This window comes from Carcharhinus amblyrhynchos, chromosome 28 (assembly GCF_965287045.1).
Source record: "Carcharhinus amblyrhynchos chromosome 28, sCarAmb.v2.hapA, whole genome shotgun sequence".
Lineage (NCBI taxonomy): Eukaryota > Metazoa > Chordata > Chondrichthyes > Carcharhiniformes > Carcharhinidae > Carcharhinus > Carcharhinus amblyrhynchos.
The window spans coordinates 24,345,884-24,365,339 of NC_137351.1; the positions used below are offsets into that span (position 1 = coordinate 24,345,884).

Sequence of the window (19,456 nt, forward strand, 5' to 3'; positions counted from 1 at the left end):
TGGGAGAGAGCTGTGTTAACCACTGTGCCACTGTGTCGCTTCACTTTCTCCCCATGTCTGCATGGGTTTCTTCCAGGTGCTCTGCTTTCCTCCCACAGTTCAAAGACGTGCACTTTAAGTGGATTGGCCATGCTAAGTTGCCTCTTGGCGTCCAAAGATGTGTCGTTTAGGGGGATTAATGGGGTAAATATGGGAAGATGGGGCCTGGGTAACATGATCTGTTGGAGAGTTGGTACAGAGTCAATGGGCTGAATGGCCTCCTTCTGCACTGTAGAGATTCTATAAGGTACAACAAAAAATGAATTATGTAGTGATGTCAGCCGCTGGATTATTTGGATATGTTGTTGCTATGACAAAACGCACTGATGATTTGCTAAACAGTTTCTCAAGAAGATGGAATTTTTTTTCAAAAAAACTATGATGAGCTGTTGTCATATCAACCATTTTCCTGTTTATCAGCTCTCTCACCTCTGAGCCTTAAGCTGTAGCTTCAAGATCCACTGCAGGGCTCAAAGTCTAGTTGAAGTTTAAGTTCTAAGTTTACCCAAACAGGTGCCAGAGTGTGGTGGCAAGGGGATTTTCACAGTAACTTCATTGCAGTGTTAATGTAAGCCTGCTTGTGACTAATAGATAAACTTAAACTTAAGACCCACAGCAGGGACTTGAGACCAAAGTCTACTGCAGCACTATTGGTGTTGTCAGCTGTGGATGCCAACTTAAACCAAGGTCCCAACTGCCCTCAGGAAAACTATCTTGTGGCACAATAGAGTTGCCAGTGTTGGAGCAAATCTGCCACCTGGCTCACTGATGTCCTTTAGGGAAGGAAATCTGCCGTTCTTACCTGATGTGGCCTCCATATGACTCCAGAGCCACAGCAATGTGGTTGAATCTTAAAAGAACAAATTTCCTCTGAAATGGCCAAGCAAGCCACTCAACTCAAGGGCAATAAATGCTGGCCATATCCAATGAACAAATACAGAATCATAGAATCCTACAGTGCAGAAGGAGGCCATTCAGCCCATCAGATTTGCACTGACCACAATCCCACCCAGGCCCTATCCCCATGCACTTATCCCAGCTAGTCCCCCTGACACTAAGGGGCAATTTAACACGGCCAATCCGCCTAACCCGCACATCTTCGGACTGTGGGAGGAAGCTGGAGCACCCGGAGGAAACCCAAGCAGACACGGGGAGAATGTGTAAACTCCACACAGACAGTGACCCAAGCCGGGAATCGAACCCAGGTCCCTGACGCTGTGGGGCAGCAGTGTTAATCACTGTGCTGCTGTGCCGCCCAATACAGCTGGGGCCCAGAAGGGAGGGGGGCGGTGGGGGGGGGGGGGGGGGGGGGGGGGTGGTGGTGTGGCGGTGGGGGTGATAAAACTCTATCCGTAGTGTTGCTGATTTTCCAACCGTTGTAACTAAATGAATGTGTTCATGTTCTAATATCCAACTGTGTAATTGCCATCCCATTCAGACTCATAATTTATCCCTCTCTGGATAAACAGTTTGAGTAAAATTTAGATGTACAATTGTGCTGTGCATCTGATGGCCCTTTTGCGGATCCCATTTAAATTTTCCTCTCATAATTCCACAATGCCAAAAGCAAATGTTAATTGTATTTTTTTAAAAAAAACAAAGTGCTTACCTGCTGGTTACCAGTGCTGTTAGCACGCAGTTAGCTATTTGTTTCCTGGAAGCACCAGTAGAATGCCTGATCACATTAAAAAATTAATCAATTACTTTTCCAAATAAATAGCACTGTTTATTCAGCCAGGGATGAGGGAAGGAGATACCTGGTCTTTGACCGAACTCTGGATCTCTTTGGGGATGGGATGTGCTTACGCCTAGGGCGAGATTCTCCGGCCTCTCAACCAGATGTTTCCTGCCAGTGGGAGATGGCGCGTTGTTTGCCAGTGGCGGGATTCTCTAGTCTCGTCACTGTCAATGGGAATTCCCACTGACGTCACCCCATGCCAGTGGGAAACCCACAGTCAAGGGTACACTACCAGCGAGACCAAAGAATCCTGCTGGCATGAACAGCCGGAGAATTCTGGCACTAAACCCTGGTTGTTCAATATCCAGCACAGGGTAGGGTAAATGATCAGGGGAGCCAATCTGTAATTATCTCAAAATTGTTTCCTTGCCTATATATGCCGTTTTGTGAATCTACCTCTCCACTCACCAGATGAAGGAGCAGCGCTCCAAAAGCTTGTGATTCCAAATAAACCTGCTGAGCTTTAAGGTGTTGTTGTGAGACTTCTTACTGTAGCAAGGAACTAGATTGCTTTCAGCTTGAATTTGAGGTAAATTGTATTCATTGTAGGCTTTCTACAAAGAGAAAAATGACAGTCATACATCAGCAATCAGGACATAGTATAAGTTAGATGGAAGCAGAGACGATGGGGAAAATGAATCGAGTGTCCCTCCCAGGCAGAAGCAGAAGTTAAAAAAATAGGCTTTGGAAAACTGGTGCACTTCAAACCAGGTAAAGAGAAAGGGACAGAACAGACATCTTGATTTCAAATTGAATAATACATGTTTTCAGGAAAGCACTCAAATTTTCTGCTACTTGGAAATTTGAGCTTGTTTGTATTTGGGATTTTTACTTGTATAGCATGTGATAGTATCCCAAACTCAAATGGTGTGTGCCAAGGAACCCCCTGTTTTGAGCCTCAGCGCTCATCATGAATAGATTCATGGTCTGGGGGAGGTGATGGACTAAATCCAGAAACTCCGGGTTCGAATCCTGCTCACGGCAGGTGATAGAATTTGAATTCAATAAAAAAAATCTTGAACTAAGAATCTATTGATGACCGATGAAACCATAATTGGTTATTGGAAAAATCCATCGGGTTCAGTCACGTCCTTTAGAGAAGGAAATCTGCCACCTTTACCTGGTCTGGCCTACATGTGACTCCAGAGCCACAGCAATGTGACTGACTCTCAACTGCCCTCAGGCAACTAAGACTGAGCAATAAATGCTCAGCCAGTGACGCTCATGTCCCATGAATGAGCTAAAAGAAACATGGTGCAGTGGCTCGATTTCACACAGGTTCATACTTCAATTTCTAGGCAAGTAGTTTAGCTGGACTGCAGGATCAGGAGGAGGAAAGAGGTTCAGAATCACTCATCTCCATTGGGAGGGTTTTGAGTAGGAAGTTTGTCGACTGGAAGGGGCGGCACGGTGGCACAGTGGTTAGCACTGCTGCCTCGCAGCACCAGGGACCCGTGTTCTATTCCTGGCTTGGATTACTCTGTCTGTGTGGAGTTTGCACATTCTCCCTGTGTCTGCGTGGGTTTCCTCTGGGTGCTCCAGTTTCCTCCCACAGTCCAAAGATGTGTGGGTTAGGTTGATTGGCCATGTTAAATTGGTGTCAGGGGGACTAGCAGGGTAAATTTATAGAGCTATGGGAATAGGGTGTGGGTTGGATTGTTATTTGTACAGACTCAATGGGTTGAATGCCTCCTACTGAACTATAGGGATTCTAAGTGCATTGGATAAAAAGATCAAACCTTGGGAGGACTGTTGGTTAGCTAACCAGTGCTAACGATTGCAAACCTCAGGTGTGCAGGTGGGGATTTTGGGGATAAAGGAATTCTGTTAGGTGGTGGTAGGAGGTCAGGACTGGTGCTCTTGAGAGATGGGAGCTTGGAGGGAAGATGATTGATGTCAGGAGTGTAATCTGATATCGCAGGATTGGGAGCAGCAGTAATTAGGGGACAGTTTTACCTTATCTTACTCAGCTTGTATAACGTGTTGGTTTTCCCCAAGGCAGTCAATGTTGGAGTTCATTGACACAGGACAAACCAAAGTTGCAGCAGGAACCAGAAGCAAATGGATTAACATCTGCTTCAGTTATGAATAAAAGATATCCCTTGTTGTCTTGTAATAAGATGCTGACAAACAGAATCCACAGCAGAAATGCGCATGTATACATGGAGGGTAATGACTTTGCCCCAGTATTTGTTACTTTATTCTTTCATGGGATGTGGGCGTTGCTGGCTGGCCCAGCATATTTTGCCCATCCCTAATTGCCCCTTGAACTGAGTGGCTTGCTAGGCCATTTTAGACCCAAACACGTCACTATAGGTCTGGAGTTATATGTAGGCCAGACTGCATAATCATGGTAGATTCTCTTCGCTAAAGTTTGACATTAGTGAACCAGATGAGTGTTTACAACAGTCGACAATGATTTCGTGGTCATCATTAGATTTTTAATTCTAGATTTTTGTTGAATTCAAATTTTACCATCTGCTGTGGTAGGATTAGAACCTGGGTGCCCAGACCATTATCCTAGGTCTCTGGATTACTAGTCCAGTGTCAATATCACTCTACTACTGCCTACCATCTTGCCACAAGTGCACAGACACCAGGCACTATTGTTCTCAGTACTGCACCCTTAATTTCTGTGTTGGATATATCTAGTTGAGTTTTAAATCTAATCTTGATTTTTGTGATAATGAGTAAGGGAAGGTAGTAAGAAAGATAGTTTTGAATCTTATGTTCTAATTAAATTCCCAGTAATTATATTTTCAATATTTTATTTTGTAATATGAGCCAGTGTGCCAAAACAGAAACATTTTTGCATAATATTTAGAGCAATCTTGACCTATTTCATTTTGTCAGAGGAAGGGTTAAGCTGAGAAATTATATCCTAACTTAACTGGATATAATTATTAGATTTCAATTGATTTACCTAATGCCTAACAAAGGTGGGTCAATGCATTTCATTCAAATGCAAACACTTTGTGAAATTTGTTCAAATATGTGTTTGATTGACATCACTTTTTCTCCTTAAATAACAGATACGTACGTTATTCAGCTTTCTTTGGTCTCTATTGCTTTTTAAAGGAATTTATCAATCAGGAAGTCAATTAATAGCTGTCAAATATATACAAACTTCCCAATTAGTTGTATATGATGAATATGATTTATGGAAAGTGAAGAAAAAATATTACTTACATGATAATTTAACATAGCAGTGACAAACTTATTATTATTCAAAGAATCATACAGTGCAGAAGAGACGCTTAGGCCCATCGAGTTTGCACCGACGTGCGAGAAACACATGAATTCCCACCTAATCCCACTTACTAGCACTTGGCCCATAGCCTTGAATGTTATGGCATACCAAGTGCTCATCCAGGTACTTTTTAAAGGTCATGAGGCAACCTGTCTCTACCACCCTCCCAGGCAGCGCATTCTAGACCACCCTCTGGGTAAAAAAGGTGTTCCTCATATCCCCCCAGCATACCTCCTGCTCTAACTTTGAACCTATGTCCCCTTTTAACAGACCCTTCAGCTTAAGGGGAATACCTGCTCCCTATCCATCCTGTCCGTGCCCCTCATAATTTTGTATACCTCAATCAGGTCACCCCTCAGTCTTCTTTACTCCAATGAAAACAACCTAAGCCTATCCAACCTCTCTTCATTATTTTCATGTTCCATCCCAAGCAGCATCCTGGTGACTCTCCTCTGTACCCCCTCCAGTTCAGTCACGTCCTTCTGATAATCTCACTGGATAACTTCAACAACTATTATATGATTGGCAGTAACATGCTTTGAGACGCCTGGTGATTTTGAAAAGCATTATTTTAATGCAAGTCTTTTTTTGCTTTTTACTACTACTGTTTATTGCATTCGTTTAGCAACCAAAGACTGTGCCAATGCTTATCACGACACTGTGTTTGGCTATCCTGGCATCTTCCAAAGACCAGAACCGTTTGGACTAGCATCACAAACAAATTGAAGAGGGTTCCCTGATCAATGGGACCTTCGCAACTTTACCTAGATACCTGAATAAATGCAAACACTTGTGCTAAATTCTCCCCCACGTGTATCTGAACAGGCACTGGAGTGTGGCGACTAGGGGATTTTCACAGTAATTGCATTGTCAATGTAAGCCAACTTGTCACACTAACAAATAAACTTTAAAAAAATACTTTAAAGAACTTTAAACTTTAAAAGCATACTGAGCTGCAACAGCAGCCTGAAACACAAAGTCGAAATATAGCTCGAGAAACACAAGTTCCAAAATGCAATTGCTTGATTAAATGTTATAAACAAAAAAAAATTGGATTTCATGATAAATGAAGGAGATTTGGACATATCTTTTTGACACATGATTAACCTCTGCTGTTTGTCTTTCTGGAACATTGGGTGGCAGGAGATTTTCTTCAATGGGTGGTCCAAGCACTCCGCCTTGTCTTACGCTTCAGCCCAGGTTGAAAGTTCAGCCTATAATGTTCAAAAAAATATTTTTCAACGGACAAACATCCACGGAATTGCATGTACTGTCATTGACAATGCGTGTCTGCAGAAAATGGTGCATTTTCCCTGTTACATTCCATGTGCATCCACAATGTAATTCAGTTTAAGTTCCCTGTTTGTTGTGCCAAATGCAACTTGTCTATGTACGTGCATTCAAATTCTTGCATTCTTACCTATTTCTGAACTGACTTTAAGTGGCTTTGCAAGCTTTTGGGATTCCTCCGGGTGCTCCGGTTTCCTTCCATAGTCCAAAGATGTGCAGATTGGCCATGCTAAATTGTCCATAAGTGTCCCGAGATGTGTAGGTTAGGGGGTTTAGCTAAGTAAATACATGGAGTTACAGGGATAGGGCCTGGGTAAAATAGAAAAAGGTGGTTCAGTGCAGACTTGATGGGCTGAATGGCCTCCTTCTGAATTGCAGGGATTCTGTGATGTTTCTATGATTCTAAATGTAAGCAGGGCATCATGGACAAAGTAAGAAAAGTTTATTTTGAATATATAAGGCAGTGAATTGGTTAAATTATGCTGGTGTGTTGTGCAGTGAATGCTTTAATACTGAGGACAGGATGCGTGTGAGAAGCTGGTGTAAAAGTACTCGGGTCTTCCCTGATACAACGAGGCTCCCAAGGTCCCAACAAAGCTGCTTTCTTCTCAAGTTTATATCGGTTCAGATTCACAACTGTGTCCTTTCAGCCCCTGAGCTGTGTAATACAACCTTGATACAGTTCGGCCAGTGCTTGCAAACATCTATGGTAAGTGAACTCCTTCAGCCCTAGGAGACCACTTGGTAAAATACCTCCCACATTGTGACCTTAGCAAAAATGGATAGAGCACGGTGTAATTTTATATTAATAGCCAATGTAGTGACATTCAGTGGCTAGGTTGTAGCCCATTGAAGCGCGCTGGAAAACACATTATGTGCGCGCTGTTTCTGTGGATTGGATTGCTTTCTCCCCAGAAGAGCCTCAGTAAGTTCAGTAACCAAACACTTTTGTCAAAGCAAAAAGGAAACAGGAAATTAGATATCTGTGGAGTGTAGTTGAGGACTTAACCTACACAAATAAACTGCTCGCAACAAAGTGTACAATTCAGGGGGTATAACAATTACATATGTTTGAAACTAGATGACCCTGCAAATAATCAATTATAGATCAAATCATTGATATTCTCATAAACACAGCCTACCTGTCCCCAGCCTGTTCAAAGTGACATTGCGAGAGCTTGCTCAGGGGACTTCACCAGACAGTCTCTGTAAGGTCCAGAAGAAACGTGAAGGAACACCAATTAATCATCTCCCAAATAAGCCTGAGAGTAACCTTCTTGTCTACATACACTTACAAACATCCGCAAAGAGTAGGTGCATAATTATCCTTCCATTTTTATGCCCAGATTCACGAAAGAAAAATTCTTTATATCTGAGTACGGGTGAAATTATTCCGCTTTTGTGTGCAACATGTGCTAATCCTTAAGAATATTGTTTTGTTAGAGATTGTTGAAAATATTCCACAACCGTTCTGTGTGCTATACAGTAATTTGTAATTTAATTATATTACTAAACCAAAGCTTCAAAACATACTTCTTTGACTGTGAAGTGCTGTGACATATCTCAAAAATGTGAAAGGTACTATGTAAATTAAATTTCATTACTCCTTTCTTTATGCATTAAGGATGCTTTCTCAAATTTTCACTGGTAGTGGAGAACCTGCATCTTTCAGAGAAATATAGTGGCAAATCACAGATGGTATAATTACGGTGTGTTGGTAGCTGCTGAGATTCTTCATCACCACAGCATACATGAATCATTTTGTCTTTACAGAGGTTAAATACACCGCATTGTTAAGTATAAGTAAAATGGAGTCCAGAACCAGGGGCCACAGTCTAAGGATTCGGGGTAGGCATTTAGGACGGAGATGAGGGGACATTGCACCCAAACAGTGGTGAGCCTATGGAATTTATTACCATAGGAAGTAGTTGATGCCAAAGCATTGAATGTATTCAAGAGGTGGCTAGATACAGCGCTTGGGGTGAATGGGATCAAAGGTTTTCGGGAGAAAGGCTATTGAGTTGGATGATCAGCCATGATCGTGATGAATGGCAGGGCAGGCTCAAAGGGCCAAATGACCTCCTCCTGCTTCTATGTTTTTCTTGTTTTTTAAAAAATATGTTATGCACGGTGGCATGGTGGTTAGCACTGCTGCCTCACAACACCCGGGTTCGATTCTCAGCATGGGTCACCATCTGTGTGGAGTTTGCATGTTATCCAAATGGGGTCCCTCCAGGTGCTCTGGTTTCCTCTCACACTCCGGAAGATGTGTCAGTTAGGTACATCAATCATTCTAAATTCTCCCTCAGTGTACCCAAACAAGCGCCAGAGTGTGGTGACGAGGGGATTTTCACAGTAACTTCGTAGCAGTGTTAATGTTACCATAGTTGTGACACTAATAAATAAGGTTTAAAACATTGGATTCAGTACTGTGGGGACTGTGATGTATCTTTTTTTTAATACACAGTTATAGAGATTATTTAAGTCTTGCTGGCGGAGTTTTACATTCCCATGATTGCTCTCTTTGTTCAAATCCCTACCCCTCTTGGACTGAAACATGCCATGCATGAAAATGGCAAGATGCCACTACAAAAGCACTGAAAAATGAAAGGAATAAGCAATATCTTGGAGGGAGGGGAAGAAGTTAAATTTGACATTTGCACCAAATTTCTAGTTTTGGCAACTCTTTGTAATTTTTCATGGGATATGAGTATCATTGGCAAATCCAGAATCTGATGCCCCTCCTGAATTGCCCTTGAGAAAGTCACTAAGAAACGCCTATGCACACAAAAAAAATCCTTGTATCAGGAAAACATTTAAAAAAAAACTCAACTCCAAAGGGCGCTCTGCTATAATATATTGAAGAACATTTAAACACAGGCTTAACCATCTATTGTGATCTCATGCATTTTTCAGATAACAGCAGGGATTAAACTTGCCTGCAGAGAATCCTAGCAGTTTAGTTATGTTACTTAAAAAGGGATTGGATAAATTATATCGTCTGGGCCAAATGCCACCAACACAGATTCCTGGATGGATCTCTCAATTATGTTAACAATTTGCGCTGAAAGGAACAACAAGCCCCAAACAGCGCTGTAGACTTGCATTTTGGTTCTTAAACTTCAAATTCCTCCACTCCATCGCAAATATGAGTTGACAGAAACATCTATCCTTCCAGGTTAAGTAGCCTTGTTATCTACAATAAAAACATTCTACACTTACGGCCAACATAATCTTAGCCTTATTCAACATTCCCCAGCCCCAACTCCAACTTAAACAGATGCTAGCTCAATGAGTGCACTTCTACAGATGACAGTACTTCAGATTCTGTGCAGGGAAGGTGTATTTCCATCTGAAAGGTGTGTGAGTGTAATCTGAGTCTTTTTCTTGCAGTTTTTCATTTCTGCAGGTGAATTTGAACTTGGTGAGGCATGAAAAGTTTCATCACAAAGCTATCACGACTTGTTTCTCACTTTGCGATGTTTGCACGGTGTTTGAAGTTAGACTTGTAGAATCATAGGGCAGCATCTTCTCATCTTACCCATATCACGAATTGTAACAGGCAGGGCAGGAGCATGCAAAGGGCGGGATTTTCTAAGAGCGAACGCAGCCAAAAATTCCTGCCCATAGAATCCCTACAGTGTGGAAGGAGGCCATTTGGCCGATCAACACTGCAATGACAACAATCCTCATAATCCCACGTAATTACCCTATTAATCTCCCTCACACGAATGGGCAATTTTTGCATGGCCAATCCACCTAACCCATCTTTGGACTGTGGTAGGAAACTGGAGCACCTGGAGGAAACCCACGCAGACACAAGGAGAACATGCAGACTCTGTACAGAGAGCCACCCAAGTTGGGAATCGAACCTGGGTCCCTAGAGTTGTGAGGCAGCAGCGATAACCACTGTGTGACTATGCTGCCCTGCGGTACTGCTTAGAATGAAAATTTACTAGTTATAATAATCAAGTGAATGATTTTGGTGGCCAGAAGGATTATTACATTAGCTTGAGAAGCTGTGTACTCAGCACAAGTGCATGGCAGTGTCAATGACATGTTGGATGGTACCACTGTAGACAGAGCAGTTTCAAATTGACTGTTTGATGCAAAATGGACAGAGACCTTTCTCGTCAATTTCATGTAATATTGAAGGGTGGCACAGTGGCATAGTGGTTAGCATTGCTGCCTCACAGCACGAGGAACCATTCCGGTCTTGGATGGCTAGCTGTGCAGAGTCTACACATTCTCCCCAATGCCTACGTGGGTTTTCTCTGGGTGCTCCGATTTCCTCCCACAGTCCAAAAATGTGCAAGTGAGGTGGATTGGCCATGCTAAGTTGTCTTTAGTATGCAAAGATGTGTAGGTTAGGGGGATTAGCCGTGGTAAATGCATGGGGTTATAGGGATAGAGCAAAGGTGAGGGCCTGGGTGGCATGCTCTTCCAGAGAAATGGTGTAGACTTAATGGGTTGAATGGCATCTTTCTGCACTGTAGGGATTCTATGGTTATCAATTATTTTGTCACACTTTTATGGAATGGAATCATAGAAAGTTTACGACGTAGAGAGAGGCCGCTCGGCGCATTGAGCCTATGCTAGCAATGTCAGGTCATTGTCATTTTCTGTCACCTTTATTTCCACCAAGCATTTCTGTCACATTACTACCCTTGTCTAAACTATACTTATCGCTGCTTAGTTTACCCTTCTGATCACAGAGTATTGTGCCGAATGCTGATCACAATGGATCCTCTAAACATCTCATTGCCTCTTCCAGTTACGCAATGTTAAAAAAAAGTTAATATTATTTAAACGCCATTGCATTATTTGATGATTAAAAAGGCAAGAGATAAAAATTTCTTAATAGTCAGCCTCGCTTTGCTTTGGAATTTTTTCTTATACAGATCGGTTGACATGGCAGGACTCCTGTTGGATGATTGCTCTGCATCTCTCACCCACGCTCCCCCCCCACCGTCCCCCCACACCAAAAAAGACAAGCCATTCCAGCCCGTTAACGCTACAAGCTCTGTGCAGTTGCCAGTTTAGTTCGTCTCCATTTTCCTACCACTTGAAACCAGACAAAGAGCACCGAGAAAGTTAAAGCAGCAGTGCTGAGGTAGAAAGAGAAAATAGAGATGATGTTACCAGAAAGGGCCTTTCTTTCCTTGGAGCATAGGTGGATGAGAAGTGACAACAGTGAGAAGTTTATAAAATCATAAGAAGCACAAGTAAGATGAATAACCAAGGACCTTTCCCCAGGGTAGGAGAGTCCAAAACTAGAGGGCCTAGGTTTAAGGTAAGAGGCGAAAGATTGAAAAGGGACCCAAAGGGCAACTTTTTCACACAGAGGTTGGCACGTGTATGGAATGAGCTGCCAGAGGAGGTGGTAGAGGTGGGTACAATTACAACCTTTGAAAGATATTTAGGCAGGTACATGGATAGGAAAGGTTTCGAGAGATATGGGCCAAATGCAGTGACTAGTTCAAGTTTCGGAAACCTGGTCAGCATGGACGAGATGGGCTGAAGGCCTGTTTTCATGCTGCACATCTCTATGACTCGATGACTGAGAAAGAGAAAACCAGAACGTGGGAAGAGACAGAGAATAGGAGAGAGACAAATGGGAGGGAGCTAAGCAGGTGGAAGACAAAAACAGAATGAAAGATACACATAAGGGCCGAACCCTCAATGTAAAAAGATTGAATTTGGCTTGTTGAAGCACTGTGGGTCAGTGGTTCTAATGGTATGCTGCATGTTACTGAACTTCACTGCCCTATTGTTATAAACAGCACATTTTCCAAGTCATTGTGAACACCAAGCCTGGAATTTTGATATCGGGTGAACTTTCCAAACACGTTCCCAGAGCCTCACCCAGCAGGAATGTGACCCCACATTAAACTTCTCATCGAAGAAAATAAATGGGAGGAATATTGGATGGGAACCAGAATAATTTCCTAGTATGCAGAGTCAACAGTTACAGTTTCTTGTGAAGAGAAAAATTGACCTTTATATACACATAACACAAATAGGTACATAAAAATACCAGGTATTTGCAATTATCCTCATGTGTTCTTTATTAATCCTCGCTACATCAATGTGACGTTGCCTTATTTTCTGTTTCCTTTTCTTCCTTTGTTGTATATCTTCTTTGATTGTATTTTGGGCAGCATGGTAGCACAGAGGTTCGCACTGCTGCCTCACAGTACCAGGGATCCAGGTTCAGTTCCTGGCTTGGGTCACTGTCTGTGCGGACTCTGCACATTCTCCCCGTGTCTGCATGGGTTCCTTCCGGGTGCTCTGATTTCCTCCCACAGTCCGGAAGATGTGGTGGTTAAATGTATTGGCCATGCTGAGTTCTCCCACAGTGTACCTGAACAGGTGCCGGAGTGTGGCGACTAGGATATTTTCACAGTAATTTAATTGCAGTGTTAATGTAAGCCTACTAGTGACACTAATAAAATCAATGTGCTGTATTCTGCACAGTAAAACCAAAAGCAGACTTTATCAGTTTTATATAAGTCTTCTCTAGATGAACACAAATAGGATAGCATAATTGCACTTTGTCACACAGTTTATACCTGACTGGGTAATAAGCCACAATAAGCTGACAAGCTTCTTGCTCTGTTCTTCCAGATTCTTCCAGGTGATGTGGAGATGCTGGCGTTGGACTGGGGTAAACACATTAAGAAGTCTCACAACACCAGGCTAAAGTCCAACAGGTTTATTTGTAACAAACACCACTAGCTTTCGGAACTGGCTGTTCCTTCATCAGGTAAGAATTCCCACCCACCTGACAAACGAACAGCCAGTTCTGAAAGCTAGTGGTGTTTGTTACAAATAAACTTGTTGGACTTCAACCTGGTGTTGTGACACGTCTTACTGTGTTTCTCCGGATTCTACTCATAGTAACTTTGAAATATCATTCTGAATCCTGCAGGACATCACTGTGAATGAGTTCTGAGATCTGCAGTAGACTTTTCTTTTCCATCCTTGCTCCTGCCCTTCTTTTCATAATTTTTAATTGCCAGCTTTCTTTATTGCCCACGCTCTAGATTACTCAATACAAAATTATTTTCTCTTTTTTCCTCCTCCTCCAGATTCCATGCTCTAAAAGGGCATTGGCGAACAGGGACTTCCATTGAATTGGTCCATGATAATACTCGGCAAAGTATGGCATTGGTTTGCCATTGCCCTCTGAAGTATGGCTGACATTCCTGCTCTGACTGCCTACAGTCAGCCATATTGAAAGTATTTACCTCACTTGTTTGTTCATGTTATGAGCGCAACTTGGAGCTGAAACAACGCGGATATTCTTTTTTTAAATGGGACTATTTACTATTCTTTTTAGGAAATGTACCTGATGTCCTGTAGGCTGATATTTCACAGTTACTCCTTATACACCTCTGACTGTGTGGCCAGATTCCTCACCAACTCAATTTTCAAGTTTGCTGATGGCATCATCGTAATGGGTCAAATCTCAAACAATGACAATACAGAGTACAGGAAAGAGATAGGGAATCTGGTGAACTAGTGCGATGACAATAATCTCTCCGTCAATATCAACAAAGCAAAGGAGATAGTCATTGATTTCAGAAAGCGTAATGGAGGACATGCTCCTGAGTACATCAAAGGGGATGATGTAGAAATGGTCAAGAGCTTCAAGTTTTTAGGTGTTCAAATCACCAACAACTTGCTCTGGTCCCGCCATGCCAACACTATAGTTAAGAAAGTCCACCAACATCTCTACTTTCTCAGAACACTAAGGAAAATTGGCATGTCCACGTCAACTCTCATCAACTTTTACAGATGCACCATAGAAAGCATTCTTTCTGGTTGTATCACAGATTGGTATGGCTCCTGCTCTGTCCAAGACTGCAAGGAACTACAAAGGGTCATGAACGAAGCCTAGTCCATCATGCAAACCAGCCTCCCACCCACTGACTCCGTCTATACTTCCTACTGCCTCAGGAAAACAGCCAGCATAATTAAGGACCTCATGCACCCTGGACATACTCTCTTCCACCTACTTCCATCGGGAAAAAGATACAAAAGTCTGAGGACACGTACCAACTGAATCAAGGACAGCTTCTTCCCTGCTGCCATCAGACTTTTGAATGGACCTACCTCACATTAAGTTGATCTTTCTCTACACCCTAGCTTTGACTGTAACACTACATTCTGCACCCTCTCCTTTTCTTCTCTATGTACAGTATGCTTTGTCTGTATAGGGTGCAAGAAATAATACTTTTTACAGTATGTTAATACATGTGACAATAATAAGTCAAATCAAATCATGGCCTAAAGTGGAACCTAAACACAGAGATCCTTGCTCAGAGGTATAGACTCTATCCACTGTGCCACAAAACCTTATCTCTCTTTTTCCAATGCCTTTTTTTAGTTTATTTAGTTTTTTTTTATTAGTGTGATAAGTAGGCTTACATTAACACTACAATGAAGTTACTATGAAAATCCCCTAGTCACCACACTCCAGCACCTGTTCAGATACACAGAGGGAGAATTGAGCATAACCAATGTGTGTAGCCAGCACGGCAACAGGAGCACGCAAAGAAAACCCATGCAAGAACATGCAGACTCCAGACAGACCATGACCCAAGCTGAGAATTGAACCTGGGTCCCTGATGCTATGAGGCAGCTGTGTTAACCACTGTGCCACCGTGTGTTTCACTGTGAGCTTGCTGAAGTGATATGTTCGATGAGACAGAAAATGCTGAACAAATATTATGAGATTTACATGACTTTCACAAACTAAGCAGAGCAAGTATTTAAAATAGTTCCACTTCCTGCACATTAATTTACTTGCATATTGATAACGACTGTTCAATATACGTTTTGTTTCTCTTGCAGTAGGAATTTAATAGTTAGAGACTTCTGGCATTATCCATGATCCATTATCACAGACTTTTCTGAGAATGTCTCTATAGAATACTCAAAAGATGTTTAATTTGCTAACTACAGGATTATCATGCTTATATTTTCTTACAAGAAAGACACATTCAAATGGAGACAGGTAACTACCATTGACAAAGCTCTGAGGAATCAACTGTTGTTCGGAACCATAAAAGATGTTAATAAAATGTGGAGAGGTTTGGATGAATCAGAAAGTTCATCTGCAACAAAAAAAATGCTGTTAGTCCATCAGCTATTTAGGTTTTCAGCTAATTGCAGGGGAGGCAATGGCCTAATGGTATTATTGCTGGACCGTTAATCGAGAAATTTTGATTATTTTGTTGATATTGAGAGAGAGATTATTGTCATTGCACCAGTCCACCAGATTCTCTATCTCTTTCCTGTATTCTATCTCATTGTTGTTTGAGATCTAACCCACTGTGGTGGTGCCATCAGCAAACTTGAATATTGAATTGGAGATGAATTTGGCCACACAGTCAGAGGTGTATAAGGAGTAACTGGGAAATATCAGCCTGTAGAACATCAGATATATTTTCTAAAAGGTACTGTACTGAGGACCCAGATTCGAATCGTGCCATGACAGATGTTGGAGTTTGAATTCAGTAAAAAGAAATCTAGAATCAAGAATTCTACTGATGACATTGTCGATTGTCGGTAAACCTATCTGATTTAATAATGTCCTTTAGGGAAGGAAATCTGCTGTCCTTACCTGATCTGGCGTACATGTGACTTCAGAGCCACAGCAATGTGGTTAACTCTCAACTGCCCTCTGAAGTGGCCTAGTAAATCACTAGCAAGTAAGTTCAAGGGCAATTAGGGATGGACAATAAATGCTGGCTGACCAGCAATAACCATGTCCCAAGGATGAATTTAAAAAAGTTGAGTTGCAAAGGAATAACTTTCCGTTTCATCTAAAAGAAAAAGAGAAGAAGTATTTATTTTTCACGATGATTGATCCTGCAATGAAATAATTTTAACTTTGCAGTTTTGAAATCCACATTGTGTTCTGAGTCTGACTGGTTAGTGATAATGAAACAAAAATGTAACCAGTCACAAGAGACTTATAATCATGATGCTGCAGCACATTTTGCACAGTTAACAAGTAACTTAGCAGGTATCAATGTCAGAATATTCACTAATCCAGTTGTGGAGCATAGAATTTTTGTGGGAAACTGTTTAAAGTCAACTGAGAATAGTCACAATTTACAGAGGCCCCACAATGTGCTCATTTTATGAAGGGATGGGGTGGAGTCAGTTGTTAAATAGCATGCCATATTGTTCACCAATAGAAACTTAAGCTACCATTTCAGCCTTGAGAATGCGCAAGGTTCTTGTGGGTTCTGCAGCAATGTTTATGCAGCCGTTACATTAGTCACACACAACTGCTACCATAATACACTGTAAGCCCTCCTTTCCTGAGATCTTGGGTCAAAGTCATTTTTGGATTTCAGAATTTTCTGGGTTAGAGAATGACATTGGTATGCCGAACCTAGTACGCCTAAGAGCGGCAGGGTGACACAGTGGTTAGCACTGCTGCCTCACAGCGCCAGGAACCCGTGTTTGATTCTTGGCTTGGGTCACTGTCTGTGTGGAGTCTGCACGTTCTCCCCGTATCTGCGTGGGTTTCCTTCGGGTGTTCCGGTTTCCTCCCACAGTCCGAAAGACTTGCTGGTTAGGTGCATTGGCCGTGCTAAATTCTTCCTCAGTGTACCCGAACAGGTGATGGAGTATGGTGACTAGGGGATTTTCACAGTAGCGTTATTGCAGTGTTAATGTAAGTCAAATGGTGACACTAATAAATAAACTTTAAATTTTAAAACTTTAACTACAAATGTGTGAACCAGAAAATGCCATAGATCTAAATATTTACATGAAATATAAAACAGTGATGAAACATCATCAAGCAGTAATGAAAATTGTTTTACTTATCCAAATATTGTGAGTGAAATACACCCCCATCTCCTCCTCTCCCCCATCCCCCCTGGCCACACCTCCCCTCTCCACCGTGCCCTGTTTTCAGACAGTTTGCCATTGGTCACTGCTAGGATGCTGCAGTTCCCCCATGCCTACGGCACTTTACATGGCTTACCCGTCCTATTGCGGTGGGGTGGGTCACCTTTGATGGGACATCTTGCTGGGGGATGGGGGAACAGGGCCAGAAAACCCCATTTCCTGTGGGCAGAATTTTCTCAAAAAAATTTGAAATGTCGAATGGGTGAGAAAACGGCAGGTGCCCAGCCCTGCCCCCCAACAACCGGGGGCCTTCATAACCTCCAATCCCTCTGTCGAGGCCAATGCGTCTGGTCCCCGTTGGTGGGGACCATCTCTGATCCTCGCTGGTGAGGACCTAGACCAGCAAAGGAGCTAAGGCAAGTGAGCCCACATGATAACAATAGCATGATAACAACAGGATCTCTTTAATGACATTTTCTCTTAAGTGTGCGCAAGGCTTATTCTGTTGTCAAAACAGGGCCGGCAAGATCGCAAGAGGTGAGAAACTGGGCGCAAACGTGATTCTTCATCTCTCATAAAAACATAGAAACTAGAAGCAGGAGTAGGCCATTTGGCCTTTCAAACCTGCTCCACCATTCATTTTGATCATGGCTGATCATCAAATTCAAATCCTGATCCCCCTTTCCCCCCTCATCCCTTGATCCCATTAGTCCCAAGAGCTATATCTAATTTCTTCTTGAAATCAAACAACATTTTGGCCTCCACTACTTTCTGTGGCAGTGAATCCCACACATTCATCACTCTCTGGGTGAAGAAATTTCTCCTTACTTCAGTTCAAAAAGGTTTACCGATTATCATCTTACTATGACCGCTACTTTTGGACTCCCCCACCATCTACCCTGTCTAACCATGTTAGAATTTTATAAGTTTCTACGAGATGCCCTCTCACTCTTCTGAACTCCAGTGAATATAATCCTAACCAACTTAGTCCCTCCTCATATGACAGTACTACCGCTCATGGCATCAGCCTGGTAAACCTTCACTGTACTCCCTAACAAGGACACCCTTTCTCAGATAAGGGCACCACCAAAGCTGCACACAAAAATCCCGGTGTGGCCTCACCAACGCCCTATCTTACTGGCTCGCCATGCTATTGGATTGGCACGGTGAGTTGGTAAGATCCCTACCTTCCATATTTCCACTGCAAAGCACTTTACGTGCCATGAGTCTCTTGCATTAACTCAAAGGGCTTAATTTTCCCATCCAGCCTGCCATGGCAATTGCAGTGGGCAGGACGCGCACCGTGCAAAGTTCCGCTGACCTCTGGCGGGATTTTCCTACCTTGGGATGACCACGACCGCAAAAACATGCCCAAAATCTTTCCAACCGACTGCTGCTGCTGCACAATAGATTTCCAAACCGGAGAGGTTACAGTGTATATACTTACCTGTGCGCAAGGTGGGAGCACATTCCTGTCTGCAAGCATGGCCTTCCTGAATATGTAATTTGGTACTGAAAATTTGGTACATTTTTTAATGCCAGCATATAAAGTTGCAATTAGTTAATCACTAGCACTAATGTGTTCCTCCTCGCAGGGACTAAAATAATTACTACAGGGGGAGCCTGACTGAAATGAGAACATTTCATTATTTTTTGGAGCTAGACATGAGCTGCATTCGAATGTGTTTGAGATCCTCTCTTGGTTGAAGAACGGCTGAGTCACAGATTTGCCACATGCACCCTAATGCATATAAAGCTGTTGTTTATACAACTTATCATTCAGCATCATTAACTGTGATGCTACCATAAAGCTGTTTGGCAGTTGGAAGTCACATCTGAATTTTTGCCAACTAATTTTAATGATAAGATTCAAAACATGATTCATTTAAAGAGACAATTCTGTATAAACGGGAATTACACCTGTAGAAGTATTTGATTAACTGGCCCAGCATTGGGAAAGTCTGTTTTCAACAGGGGATGAGTAATGAAATAAGGATCTGGGTAATACTCAATGGCAAATTTGTCAGCACATTTGAGGATCTGAAAATGCAGCGCTATTGCCTCACTTTCTTTTTCTTTTAATTGGTTTTGAAATGTTAACCTGGATTCCAGCAGAGTTAGAGTTTGCAGACAAAAGTGACGTAAATCAATGGAGGAGTACAGAGAGGGAGAGAGAGAGATTTAACTTGCGTTGTTTTGCAGCATGATGGCAATATGTATCTGGATACCTTGGCCTGTACTGGTTTAGATTAGCCTCATCTGTG

At 42.3% G+C, this 19,456-nt stretch overlaps 1 long non-coding RNA gene across 1 annotated transcript in view; it reads left to right on the forward strand.

The window, feature by feature from the left end:
- Positions 1-6,847: 6,847 nt before the first annotated feature.
- LOC145359518 (uncharacterized) overlaps positions 6,848-19,456 on the forward strand; it is a 33,526-nt gene continuing 20,917 nt past the window's right edge. The window contains exon 1 of the long non-coding RNA XR_013889591.1: positions 6,848-7,026. This is a non-coding gene — a long non-coding RNA (uncharacterized LOC145359518). The remainder of the gene's footprint in view (positions 7,027-19,456) is intronic.